Source organism: Delphinapterus leucas, chromosome 20 (assembly GCF_059928025.1).
Source record: "Delphinapterus leucas isolate spDelLeu-1000000601 "Yukka" chromosome 20, BTC_Dleu_Yukka2, whole genome shotgun sequence".
NCBI classification, from domain to species: domain Eukaryota; kingdom Metazoa; phylum Chordata; class Mammalia; order Artiodactyla; family Monodontidae; genus Delphinapterus; species Delphinapterus leucas.
In genome coordinates, this window is record NC_143148.1 from 42835034 (window position 1) to 42848332 (window position 13299).

The 13299-nt window shown below is 52.1% G+C and overlaps 1 protein-coding gene across 3 annotated transcripts in view; it reads right to left on the reverse strand.

Moving 5' to 3' along the window:
• SMPD3 (sphingomyelin phosphodiesterase 3) overlaps positions 1-13299 on the reverse strand; it is an 83795-nt gene that overhangs the window by 45138 nt on the left and 25358 nt on the right. The gene's annotated exons all lie outside the window — the stretch shown is intronic.

Consider the following 13299-nt stretch of genomic DNA (forward strand, 5'->3'; position numbering starts at 1 on the left):
GCTGAGGTCGGGGAGGCTGGGGGGCCAGGCGGGGGGCCGTGCAGTGAGGGCAGAGCGCCGTGGCCTGGACGTCAAGTCCCCAGGAGGGGGGATGCATTGCACACAAGACATCACGTGTGGCGGAGGCAGGCTGTGTGGGTCCCTCACGTCCTCCCACACTAGGTCTGTGTTGGGTGCAGTTGCGTCTGAATTGAGGAGCTGGGAAGCAGCAGGAGCGCTAGTCTGGGCACGACGGCACGGGGGCTCTGCGTTAATCAGGTTCCCTCTCTGAGACTCAGTTTTCCACATCTCTGAAGTGAGGGTTGGAATAGTAGCTCAGTAACACCAGATCAGGGTGTCCTGAGGTAAAAGGCAACTCGAAGTCCCATCGCAGTGCCTGGCTCGGAGCACGTGCTCCTGCGGCTGTGATTCCTGGGCTGATTATCCTGCCCTGGAGGCTGAAGGAGCTCCGTCCCCCCAGTCCCCCAAGCTCTCACTCCCTCGATGCAAGTTTTACACCCTCAGGAGAGGACGCTGAGCTTATCACCCATCGGGCAAGCCTCACGGCCTGTCTGACCCTGTGTGAGAAGTGGGGATCTCTGATTGTTCCACCTGTCCCCCGAGGGCTGCGAATCAAGTGCTGTCCCCAGAAGGTCCGCAGCCCAGAGCCAGACACACAAATGCCCCACGAGGGCCGGTGTTAGTATTAGACACTGTGGCTGCTCCATGGGTGTTAGGAAGCACAGGGCTCTGGGGTGGGGGCGGGGGAGGCAGATGCCCCTGGGGGAGGGAGAAGGGGAGGGCTGAGGGGCGGTCCTTGCTGTCCACACACTCGGATGGCCCCACCAACCTGAACATTGTTGGTGTTGTCACCCCAGATGCTGCTTTGAGGTTCAGGCACAGATGACGCATGAATTCCCCTCCCCAGCGGGTCTCACCACTGCCACCTCGGCCTCAGAGGCAGGACTGTCTTATATTTTTATATGCTAAATCTGGCATCCCTAAGCGAAGGGGTTAAGAATAAACAGTGGGTGGGCTAAAGGATTTAAATCAGCCTGACGCTGGACACTCAAGACTCAAAACAGCTGTGCGTGCAGGAGCATTCCCAGCTACGAATCCTCACTTTGCTGCAGGGTTTGACTGAGAATCATTTTATCTGTTTCTCCATCACCATGGATGGAAACACTGGAATAGATCCTAATTTTTTTTGTTTGTTAATTCCAAAGTTTCCCAGACATGGAAAAGGACTTATAAGTCAGATGAAGGGCCCAAAAAGTACTTTAGGTAAAATAAACAGAACAGGGATACCAGCAGCATTTAGTGGGCCCTGAGCCTATAGTGGTCGGAGAGAATTTAGGCAGAGCAGACTCTTAATGGCAGGACCACAGCATCTGAAATATCAGGTCAGGAATCGCTCAGACCCTGCAGCAGATGCTGGTGAGTTCTGCCCAAGTAGGGAGCCCGCTGGCCATCGTTGGCTACCACTGCGGGAGGGTGAGGGCTGCTGTCAGCATTAAGGTGTGAAGAGAGAGACCAGAACGAGAAGCCAGCAGGAGGAGACCATGTGGCTGAACTGGTTTAAGGTCTGAGTGCCCCCCTGGGCATGGTTGGGGGGCAGTGTCCAGGCAGCGCTGGCCTGTGTGCCGCCCCTGGGTCAACCCAGTCCCCCTGCTCCCCCAGGCCTGTCCTCCTGCCAGTACCACCTCAGTGCAGTGATCAGAACCGGCAAACTCCTTGGGTACTTGTTACTGGGGCACTGCTGTGGGGTTGGAGTGAGGAGCTCCAGTTACGGGGGTCACGCTGCCTGGTTAGATAGGGGCCGAGAGCTGGGGTCTGAGGGCAAGGGCAGTTCCCTGACACCTTCCACCATCCTCTGCCAAAGTGACCACTATAGTTCAAGATGGCGGCCTGGGCTTGTGGGGCCCAGAGGAGCCCCTGTCCTGACTCCCTGCTTAGTCGCTCCACCTCCCCTGCAGTCATGGATGGAAGGGTGGGGAGTGAGGGGTTAGAGGGGAAGGGACGGGGGATGGACTGAGGCTGAGCTGATGGCCAGCTGGGCTGCCCCCAGAATCAAGGTGGGGCAGGTGGAAGTGATGATGGATAAAGATCAAAGAAGATGAGCCCTGAGCACAGCAGTGGAGGAAGGTGCAGCCAACATGCAGAGCATCCTTATAAAACCAGTTGGGTCACTAAAGCAAGCCCCAAACTTTATCTCAGTTTTTGACTCTGTAAAATGGAGCTCCCTCCCTGCTTTGTCCTGGTGGCACCCAGGGGAAGTGGCTGTGATACCCTGGACACCCCAGGGCAGTGGGGTGGCCATCAAGAAGTGCTGAGGGTGGGAGTTGGGGGGTAGAAGTGGAAATGATAGACAAGAGGAATTCAGGAGTCTGATCATCATGTTTGGAGACAGGGTGGCTGGGAGGCCAGTGTGCCTTGAGCAGAAATGAGGGCATGGGGGAAGTGTGTTTTGTAACGTGTTGAGTTTGAGAAGGCGGCTAGCAGCTGCAAATGTGGGCCTGGACCAGGGGAGCCAGAGGCGGGAGGCCGGTGAGGGTTAGTTTCATCAGGAAGTTTATGAGCAGCTAAGGGGCATTTGCTGAGCAGAGAAACAAGCCAAAGATAGTGCTGTGGGGAGAGTGGGCATCTAGAAGCAGCAAGGTGACAGGATGGAGGAGAGGAGGTGGGAGGATGCTGGGAAAGTACACTGCGTGGAGTTTAGGGCAGCAGAGGCAGTGTTGGATGAGACTGAGGCACCTTCCTGGAAAAGGAATAGGGAAGGGAGGGCATGAAGTGCAGATTACGAGGAATGAATGGATGGTGAGGACATGGAAGAAAATTTTACTGACTGTCAAGGTCCCCCCCACCAGCAACCTGTTAGGAACCATGAGTCCCCACTGGCCCAATGCCCAGTGCCAAGATACACTGCCATTCCTGGCTGCCCGACACAGCCCTTGGGAGTGGGCAGGGAGGAAGCCCGTGGCCAGGATGACAGCCCCCAAGTCCCACAAGTGACCAAACCGCCTTACACCAAACATATATAAAAGGTCAAGATCAGGACATTCAACAAATTTCCAGCCACGTCTACCTCCCCAAACACAGCTGTGATTCCAGAAGTAAACACAAAGCAGTAGAAATGACTGCCACCGCCCCTCCACTACTGTTGGGCTTTGCTTTGTAAGGAGAGACCCTGAAGCCCTCACTCAGAGCCGACTTGCTTTTATTTAACACACAGTTCTGATCAACATTGTAACCTGGTTTCAATTTTTAAAAAAATCAAAATCAAGAGAAAAAAAGCACAAGGTAAATGGCTGTGCAAATCTCAAATGTGTGAGATCACTGCAGGGAGGGCTTGGCCTGGACAGGCTCTCGGTTCCCACAGAAGACTGATATTCTATGATTCCCACATTTTTGTAAAGAGGATCCCTGAGTTATGAAGACATTGTGGAATAATATTCCACCTCCATTGCTTAAGAAGGTAGGGCAGTGTATGGTACATGTTAGGAAGTAGCGTTTTTAAAAGTTTAGGCTCTTGAGCAGGGAATGGAACCCAATTTACTGAGCACTTACTATGTATTCACCAACTTAAATACGTTTACCTCCTAACAATCCTGCAAGTAACTATTATCTTTACCATTTTATGGAAAAGAAAACAGACTTAGAAAGCTGAAGTGATTTGTCCCAGCCACACTGCGAATGCTTTTTCCACGTCACCCTCTGCTTCCCTACAGTGTCCTGGCAGTGTCCTGTGTGGAAAGCCTGCTCTCTGACAACAGGTGGACCTACTGGCCTGGAGCCCGGTGATGCCCTTGAGGGTAGTTCTGATGCTGGCACTGCCCCATCAGTTCACTGTGGAGCCCTATGCTCCTGCCTCACCCTCCACAGCTTTGGCCACTCTGAGGTGTGGCAGCGGGGGAACCAGCCCCGCTCCTGCCTCTGAATCCAAGACGAAGCTCCCCTCTCCTCCTGGGTAGACCATGAGCAGTAAAGTCCTTGCAGCTGGAAGGCAAACAAATAGGTACGAGAGCCCCATCATGAGGGGTAGTTTTGTGAACCCCGTCCTCCAGGGAAAATCACTCCTGAAGGACTTTAATGCTGACCGGCTCTGTTTTTCATTCCCTAATCATTCAGAAAAATACATCCATTTCAGTTTATTCAAAACAGTGGAAAGTCATTGAGGTTTTTCCTGTTTAAAGGTCAAACTGTAAAAAGATAAGTGGACTCAGAGAAATCCAGGCTAGTCATGAAAACGTGGCAGTGTATTAAAATCCAAAAAAAATTTAATCCTCCTTTGGAAACAGCTCATAATAATCCCCTCTCTACTCTCCCCTACGTGTGTTAAATTTCTGTTTTTAAGTTCAAGGACACGAAGCAAGTGACTTTGAATGGGTGGAGCATGGGCTGTGCAGACTGGGGTCCTGGTTCAGAATCCCTGACCAGCTGTTCCACACCAAGTGTGAAGCATGGAGCAAGTACCCTCACCCCCTGAACCTCAGTTCCCTCGCCTGTAAAATGGGGAGGATCTCTGGTCTCGGTGCTCTCCTACTGGCCTGGGGTGCTACCTGGCAAGGTGTAGGCCTGTGGGCCTTTGAGAACCTTCCCACCAGCCCATCCATGCCTTCCACCTGAGAGGTGGACAGGTGTGGCCTGGCTTGGTCCGCTGACAGATCCCCTGCTCCAGCCTCCTTCCCCACCTCTGGCCCCAGGACATTCCCAGACTCTGCTAGGGCTCTGCCGCATGGACTTGCGTGACCTGTGAAGGCCTTGCAGCTGGAAGATAAACAAGTATCTGCGAGATTCCCATCATGAGGACATTTTAAAGGGCACTAGGTAATTTAACTGCTTTTGTGAAGCTGAGCAAGTGATGGGGGAATGAGAGAGTATTTTGAAAACACAGCCTGGACAGGAAAATCCTGGCCTTCCTCTTTGTTAAAAACTTGGAGAAAATCTTTAAGGGCGTCTTTGGGAAGATAAGGAACAGCTGTGTCCCCTCTTTATCAAATCAAGGCTCCCTCTCTGCTCAGTTTTGTGCAGCTCTGCCTGTGGAGTAGGCTCAGCCTGGTCTCTCACACCAGCAGCCCGACTCATGGGGTCCGGGAGATGCAGTCAGGTTTCCTGGTGGCAGTCCCTCTAAAACGTGGGAGGCTCCCACAAACGGGAGCTGGCTTTTGTTTCTTGATTTGTGTCCAAGTAGGAACAAAAGAAATGGCGTGGGTAAGAATCTGTAGGGGAAAGTGCCGGCTCTTGGCTCCAGCCAACAGGAGCGTGGCAGGAGATGAGGCTGGCAGCAGCCAGATCCCACAGACATCGGGTGGAGAGAGTGACGTGTCTCATTTGTGTCCTACAAAGGTCACACGGGCTGCGCTGTGGGAGGGGAAGGGCTCAGAGACAGCAGGGCCCGGTTGCCTTGGTCACCTAGGGACATGGTGGCGGGGAAGCACAGATGAATCTGGAGAGCTGGTGGGCTGGTGTGACATGGAGGGCAAGGGACAGGTGGGCCTGGGAGGAGGCCTGGGCACTTGGGTGGATGTGAGGGCTCAGTATGAGATGTGGGGACTCATTATGAGATGGGAGGGATGGTATGCATGTGGGTGTCGGTGGTGAGTCAGAGTTGGGCAGGTAGAAACTGAGGTGCCTGAGCGACATCCAGGTGGACTGAGGTGCTGTAGGACATAAAAGTGCGCAGTTAGAGAGAAAGTCAAGCCAGAGGTAGAAAAGTGTATGAGGCCAGCACACGGGTGGCCGGTAACTGAAGCCAAAGAGCAGACGAGATCCCACAGGGAGAGTGTAGGGTGAGGCCCAGAGAGGGCCAGGACAAGCTCCAGGAATGACGGGCATTCGAGTTTAAGGAAACAGATTCCATGGAGAAGCCTAAGGAGTGGACAGAGGGGTGACAGGGAGAATGTGGAGTCAGGGGGACCCGGAGACAAGAGGCTACAGGGGTCAGGGCCATGGGGAGTGTTGCCTGAGAGACTGGACTCCTGGCTGGGTTAACCTGTGGGTGACTGAGAGGCATTTAGCCCAACCAGCAATGCCGAGGTTCATGCTGTGGTTTCAGCCAGCTCTGCAGATGGTCTGTTTTCCTGGATAGAAGGTTCAAAGTGGGCTTCTTGGGAGTTTCCAGGAGATCTGTCTGTGGAAACTTTATCCCACATCTTACATTTTCTCCCTGACAGGATCTTTTTAATTTAGATAAAAGTGAAACCAGGGCTACTGTGTTTATGTTATTTTAATCTTGACTTTAAAAATACTTACAGCAAACACTTATTTTAAACGTTAACATGAGGTTCTATTTTACTATCCTTTATGCTCTTCAAATGAAGTGCCTAATTTTAAAAGATCTACAAATTACATACATAATTTGTGGGCTCTTGGAGAGAGTCTACCTCTTCAGCTTTTTTTTCAGGTCACAAGAGACCTGTCTTAGACCATTAGGTATTTAACGTGACATGCTCTGCTTTGCAAAGTAAAAGAGAAAGGGCTGTTTTGGGCTCGGATACAGCAGCTTTGCCCCCAGATGTGTCCAACAGCCTGATTTAGTATTAAAGTTCTGAAATGATTGGTGATCCATTAGCGTGGCTATTTAAAGAGTTCATTGAATTGGCTACAAACCAACATCATTTGCGCTGAAGGGCAGCTAGGTGAGGCCAGGCAGAAAGAACCAAATGGAATCTGAATGGAGCTGTGGATTCTGCCTTCCATGAGGCTCTGAGAGCAGACCTCCAATAAGAAAAGTTACAGGTTGCTGTCACCTCTGTGTCTCGTGATCAGGCAGGTGCCAGATGCTGCCTGCTGGGCCCCGGTCAGAGAGGACTCCTTGCTGTGAATGAAAACTGTCACGGGGCATGGCTCAGAGCTGGACCCTTTCCTTTTGCTGTGTCTCACTCCTCCCCTCCCACATCTCTCCCTTGTCCCCTGCCAGCCCCTTCCCATCTCCCCCTCCCTGGGACCTCAGACCCTGAGCTGTCCCAGGTCTACACTCCCGCCCCACTGTTCCCTCCCCAAGTCATTGCAGCCGCCCCAGCAGGGCTTGCTCCCAATCCCTCCTGCAGCACGTCACCAACAAACTGCAAGTCTAAGACCATTGTCGTCTTCCCCTAAGCCTGGCAGTTTCCTCTTATAGGCGTCACCCAACTCGTCCCCTCACTCTGCCTCCTCCTTGTATGCCTAGCAAACAGTTTACCTTGGCAAGTTCACCAGGAAGCAGTAATACTGCTAAAGCCCGGTGCTTGGTGGATCTTTTATTTCTGAAGTTGTGTGTGTGTAGGTAGGTGTGCCTTCGGTGGGTGTTTAGCAGTTTCCAGGCTGAAGTTATTACTCCCCACGCTAACCAGAGCAGCCCTTAGGGCTTCAGCACTTGGTGTGTCAGAGCACAGGCAATGCTGTATTCCAGGGGCATCTTGGCTAGTCCAAGGGCCTGCTTTGTCCAAGTCCAGGCAGGAGGCCTGTGTCCTTGGAGGATGTGTCAGTCCCCCTAAGAGCTCCGTGGCTGGAGAGCTCCCTACAGATTTCTGGGGCACTCAGTCACAAATGCTGTACCCGGACTTCCCTGGCGGTCCAGCGGTTAAGACCCCACGTTCCCACTGCAGGAGGCATGGGGTTCGATCCCTGGTCAGGGCAAGATCCCACATGCTGCACAGCACGGCCAAAGAGAAGAAAAAAAACCCAAACAAACAAATGCCATACCCAAGGGCTCTTTGCAGTGGCTGCTGTGGTGTCTGCCTAGACCTTGTCTTCAGGGCTGGCACATCTATCCTCTAGATGCTGGGACTATCTCGCAGCTGCATCCCTTCCTGGAATTGCTCTTGGCAGAGGTGAACTGCCTCACTCAAGGTTAAGCCCTTTCCCAGAGGTTGGCCTGGGGAGGAAGCACCAAGGCCAGGCCCCTTGGCCTCCGTTTGGGACAACTCTGAGGGCCCATCTCAGCTCCTGAGTTCCCTGCAGAACTGCTAAGGCCTCAGGTGCAACCACAGTCTGGCTCAGTTTCTCCCTCTTCCCAATCCTGCCTTCATCACTTCCTTGCACCCACCGTCAAGTCTGCACACAACTCGGGGAAACCAAGCTAAGACAGCTGCCATGGCTGAGCTCAGAGAGAGGCAGGGCTGACCCAGCACCCCTCAACCCCCTCAAACTCCCAATCCAGAGCTATCCTGCCTGGCCATGCTGTGCTGGGGCTGCTGAGATGTCTCAATTGTTCTACTGTTACACTCAAGCCTTCCTAAGGGTTACTTGGGAGATACTTGTTTTTGGACTAGAACTTAGGAAAAATTGTGCTTCTTCGGGACCTTGGCCTGTGTTTGATTTGTGTTTATGCTACCTACACCAACAATTGGGGAAGAGCTCAGGCTTTCTTTGCTTTGGCTGCTAGGAAGCTTGGAGCTCAGTCCGTGTTGCAAGACACCCTGGTGCCTTCTGAGTTCCCTTAACACACCTTCCTCACTACTGTTATTTGTGTTGCTTTGCTGTATCACACAGCTCCCTCTGAGCTGCCTCAAAGTCTGTTTGGAACGAGATGAGGTATTAATGAGAAAACACATACATACAGTGTTAGGGCTGTGTTGTCAGACAGACCTGGCTGCTGGTTACCAGCTGGGACATTTGCCAAGTCACAATTTCTCTGAACTATAGTTTCTTCAGCCAGGGAGTGGGCCTGATGCCTGCATCACAGGATTATTTTGAAGATACATACAGTAAACACATGGCTGATACACATCAAGTGCTCAATCAATGGAAGATGTTAATAACAATTTTTAAATGAAATTGTGTTGCTCTCATGAACCTGCCCTATCAGGTGGTCTGATCTCCCTCCTTCCTCCCTGTCACATGCTGCCTATTAGCCAAGAGGCATTTCGGGGCCCTTGGGTTTCACTTTCTCGTGGGAGAAGGACGGCCACCCAGGCATCCACGGCTCCCAGCAGACTGTGTGGACCAGCAGCAGGGGCAGTGGAGGTGTTCACGGATTGTTAATCCAGGCAGGTGGACACACAATTAAAACATTCATGATATAAACGAGCACATACTTGGCTGGAGAAAAACTGAAAGTAAAACTCTTAATGTAAACTGAGCCTTCAGAAAATGAAAAAAAGGTTGTAGATGAGAGATATGTGATGAGTAATTTAACCAAGATGATGTAAATCTAGGCCTTTGAATACTTTAAATATAACCATCTGATATAAAAAGAAGTGCACTAAATTTTTTAAAGCTGAGATCTTTCCTCGGGTGAGAGACTCACTTTCCTGCAGGGACATGTTCCCCAAAAGGCAAGTGGAAAAGGCAAAGAATAAATCCATGTCGGCATCATATCCCCCTCAAGCCAGCTTAGGAGGATCCCACGCATTTTGTAGTCTGTCCTAGCATCCCATATGTCACATGTCACCTTGCAAACCAGTTTGGAACCCATATTAGAACAGAAAAGCCCATTTCAAGAGGATGGTGGCTTAGGAAAATCTATCTTTTATTTGTTCCTAAAGTCAACAGGTACCTGGCTCTGTCCCCTCGTAAATGCCACACGGGCCTGAACCTTGGCCTGGAGCGCATCCAAAAATGGGTGTGAAACTGGAGTTGCTGGTTTTTCTTGGAGATGAGGGGTCTGGAGCAGGAATCATCTGTAGGCAGATCTAGAACAGGCCTCCTGGGTGCATCTCTTTGGGAGGACACGGGGATGGCATGAGGACAGGATGCTGACAGGGGGGCTCAAGGGCAGGATGGAGAGGGGGTAAGCACAGAGGAGGCACTGGTTGGTCTATTTGTAGGAGTGGGCCTCAGGACAGGGGAGAGGAGCGAAGAAGTTGGGGGAGGCTAGGGCCCAGCAAGTACCTGGCTGGGAATTTACTCTTGGAGGGGCGAGGGGTACTAGGCCACACCCCTGAGGCTGGCTTGGGAGGGGCCAGGTGAGTCTGGGAGGAAGCTTCACAGAGCTGCTATGGCCACCAGTGAGACAGGGAGAGGCTCGGGGTTGACAGCCCTGAGCCAGGGTCCCGCTGCTGGGCCAGCTGAAGTTCTGGGACATGGGTTGAGCACATGAACCGGCCTCAGGACTTCGTCAGGCCTCAGAAGCCTTCATTTCTGGGATCAACCAATGCAAGAGGGACAGTCGATGCCTGGGGGACCAGGGACCTCCTACTCTATCACCCACAGGCAGCCCCTTGTCTATCCCCTGTGGGGACAATGTCCCCCTCAGTGCATAGCCTGAGGAAGGAGGCGGGGCAGGGTTGCATTTTCAGTCTCTTTCAGCATCTATTGACTTTTCTCCTTAAAAACTGTTATCTACACATTTCCTTGCACCTCCAGAATTTTGATGAGTTGAGAAAATCCATGTACTTCACCTCCATCTCAATAACAATAAGTTTCTTCCCTTCCTATGGAAGATAGAGGGTCAGAGACGACCAGGGACCCTTCCCTCATGCTCCACATAGCAGATGCCTCGGGGTCCAGTTTCCAAGCACTGGCTCGTGCATTTACCCCGTGGGATGATGATGATGAAGTACTCGGCCTTATTCCTAAAGTAAGTATAATGACAATAGTGATAAAGGCAGCATCAGAGAGTCGGGGAGAGAACAGATTTTGGAGCCAGACTGCCTGGGCCCAAATCCTGGCTCCACCTCTCACTGACTATGGGAAACTGGAGGTCACTTGACTTCTTTGTGCCAGGCTCCCTCATCTGTAAATTGGGACTCAGAGAAGCTAATTATGGGATGTGTTTAGATGGGTGCCTGGCACATGGTAGCATCCTTACCAGCTATTGCTATTATTATTATTATTATTTTATTGATATCATTACTGTAGGCCAAGGCCTTTTCATGTACTGTGTCATTTGAATCTTACAATCCTATAAGGGAGAAGATATTATTATTATCACTCTTTACGGATGAGGAAACTGAGGCTCAGAGAGGTTGACGGACTTGCCCAAAGATACCCAGCCTGATATGGAGCCTGTCTAACCCTTGCAAAGCTGTACAGCCTGCTTACCTGGGATGATAAGTGGCACTTCACCCTTATCCCTTTTATCCCTGCCCAGCCAGGTGGAAGGTTCTACCACCTCTACTTAATGCACGGAGATAACGGCTAGGTGAGTTAAGTGGCTCCCACACAGGCCTGCCTGCCCCAGCTGAGCTGCTTTTGGGCCAGCTGATCAGGACCGCTCTTCAAAATCACAATTTAACTGCTCCACTGCGTCCATTGTTCTGTGCGTGGAGGCAACTGCCCCACAGGCCAGCCCACTTGGCGCCGCAGCAGTGATTAATAAGGATATTCTGTGTCCACGGGAGGCCTCTCATCCGGGGCCTTGGAGTACTTTGCAAGCATTAATTAAGCTTCATGGTTGTGGCTCAGGTATGTGGGGGCCCTGGATTCCGTTTACATGTCTTTAGCTGATGCAGAAAGAAACCAAATCACTCCCCCAGTAAGCCATGGCCTTCAGCCCGGCCAGGCCCCAATGGGCATTCCTCATCCCTGGAGTTTGGCCAAAATCATTTGCAGAGAAAAGACTTCCTACTTGTTCTTCCAGACTTCAGAATAATAAGCAGCACTCAGGAGCCATTTCGCACTTGAGTTAGTTCCAGGCCAGCAGCTGCATGGCTGGGCCTTACCTGGTGCCCACCCACTGGCCCACCTAGGTTAGATAGCAGCTGATGTAGCTCACGGCCTGCACCTGCCAGTGTAGCAAAGCCTACCGTACCTGTGTGTGGGGCCTTTGGGGTCAGGCTGGTCCCTGCTACACCATCTGCACAGTACCCCCCATCCTCCATCCCTCATCTGCTTCGCCTCCATTCCCAGGTCTGCCCTCACACATCTGCCACTTGCTTGCTGCGGCTCTGATGTCCCAGAGCTTGCAGGGAGGTGGGAAGAGACCGCGTAACTCAGGGTAAAGAGCTTGGGCTTCCACCCAAGGATGTGGGGGGACCACAAAAGGGAGGGGCATGGTCAGATTTGTGCTCTGGGATGATGCTTCAGGGAGATGCGCGTGTGGGGTGCGGGATGGGGAGGCCTGAGGCAGTGGGGCCAGGAGGAGGCAAGGAGTCAGGGGAGCGCGGACGGGGCTCCTGCTGGCTGTGGCAGTGGGGTGAAGAGAAGGAGCCTGAGCAATGTTTAGAGGAGATTGACAGGACTTGCTGCCTACCTGGAGGCGGCGTGAGAGAGAAGGAGGAGCCCTAGACGAGCCTCCTGGCTATCGGATCCACTCTGCTGGGCAGTTATGACCTCTGGGTCCAGCACTGGCCCAGTAAACTTGTGACCGACTTGGCAATGTTAGTGCAGACGGGCTCTCCCAGCTTCCCCGGAGAAGCTCCGTCAGAGGGAATGACCAAACCCAAACCCCTCACTCTCCCCTTCCATCTCCCAGGAACCATCCTTTCTGGCTTGGCCGGGAATAAGGCCTGACACTGAGAGCTCAGCCTCCATTCCTGGGCCACAGACATGCCAGGCCACCACTGAGTTGACCCACGGGAGTCTGGGGGGTGGGCATTTGTTCCCCACTTGGCTGATGAAACCAAGGCTCAGGGGTTAAGTGACCTGCCTGCATGGGCTGAATGGTGGCCCCTGAAAGGTGTCCATGCCCTAATCCCTGAAACCTGTGAATATGTTACTTTATGTGGCAAAAGGAACTCTGCAGATGTGATTAAGTTAAGGATTTTCAGCTGGGGAGAGTGTCCTGCATTATCCAGGTGGGCCCAGTGTAATAATTACAACGGTCCTTATAAGAGGAGGCAAGAACGCCAAAGGTAGAAGGGGATTTGCCCATAGAAGCAGAAGCAACGTGCTTTAAAGAGGGAGGAAGGCGCTAAAAGCCAAGGAATACAGGCAGCCTCTAGAAGTTAGAAAAAACAAGGAAATGGATTCTCCCCTAGAGCTTCCAGAAGGAACGCCAGACTGCTGACACTGATTTGAGCCCAGTGAAACTGATTTCGGGCTTCTGACTTCCAAAACTGTAAGATAATAAATTCCTCAGCATCGTCCAACTACATCAGAAATTCTCAGTAGGAGGTATAATTTATTCTGGGCGAGGGAAGAGATTTGTCTTGATTCTGCCCAGGCCCTCACAAAATCAGAACCAACCTCTTTCCTCGTCCAGAACTGGGGAAGCCGCAGATGCGGGGTGCAGCCCTCGTTTAAGCTGTGACCTGAGCAAGACAGAGGGATGAGCCCCCTGGAAAGGGGATGGAAAAATGTGGGAGGCAGAGGATAGGAAAGTGCTCGAAGAGGAAAACAAGAATTTCGCTGTTGTCACAAAAGTAGGAACTCCAGGGGCCTGAGGGACCCGGTGAGGGGAGAAGGAGTGGGAAGGAATTCTGCATCCTGCTGAGGGTTTCTGTTGTAGTTGGACAA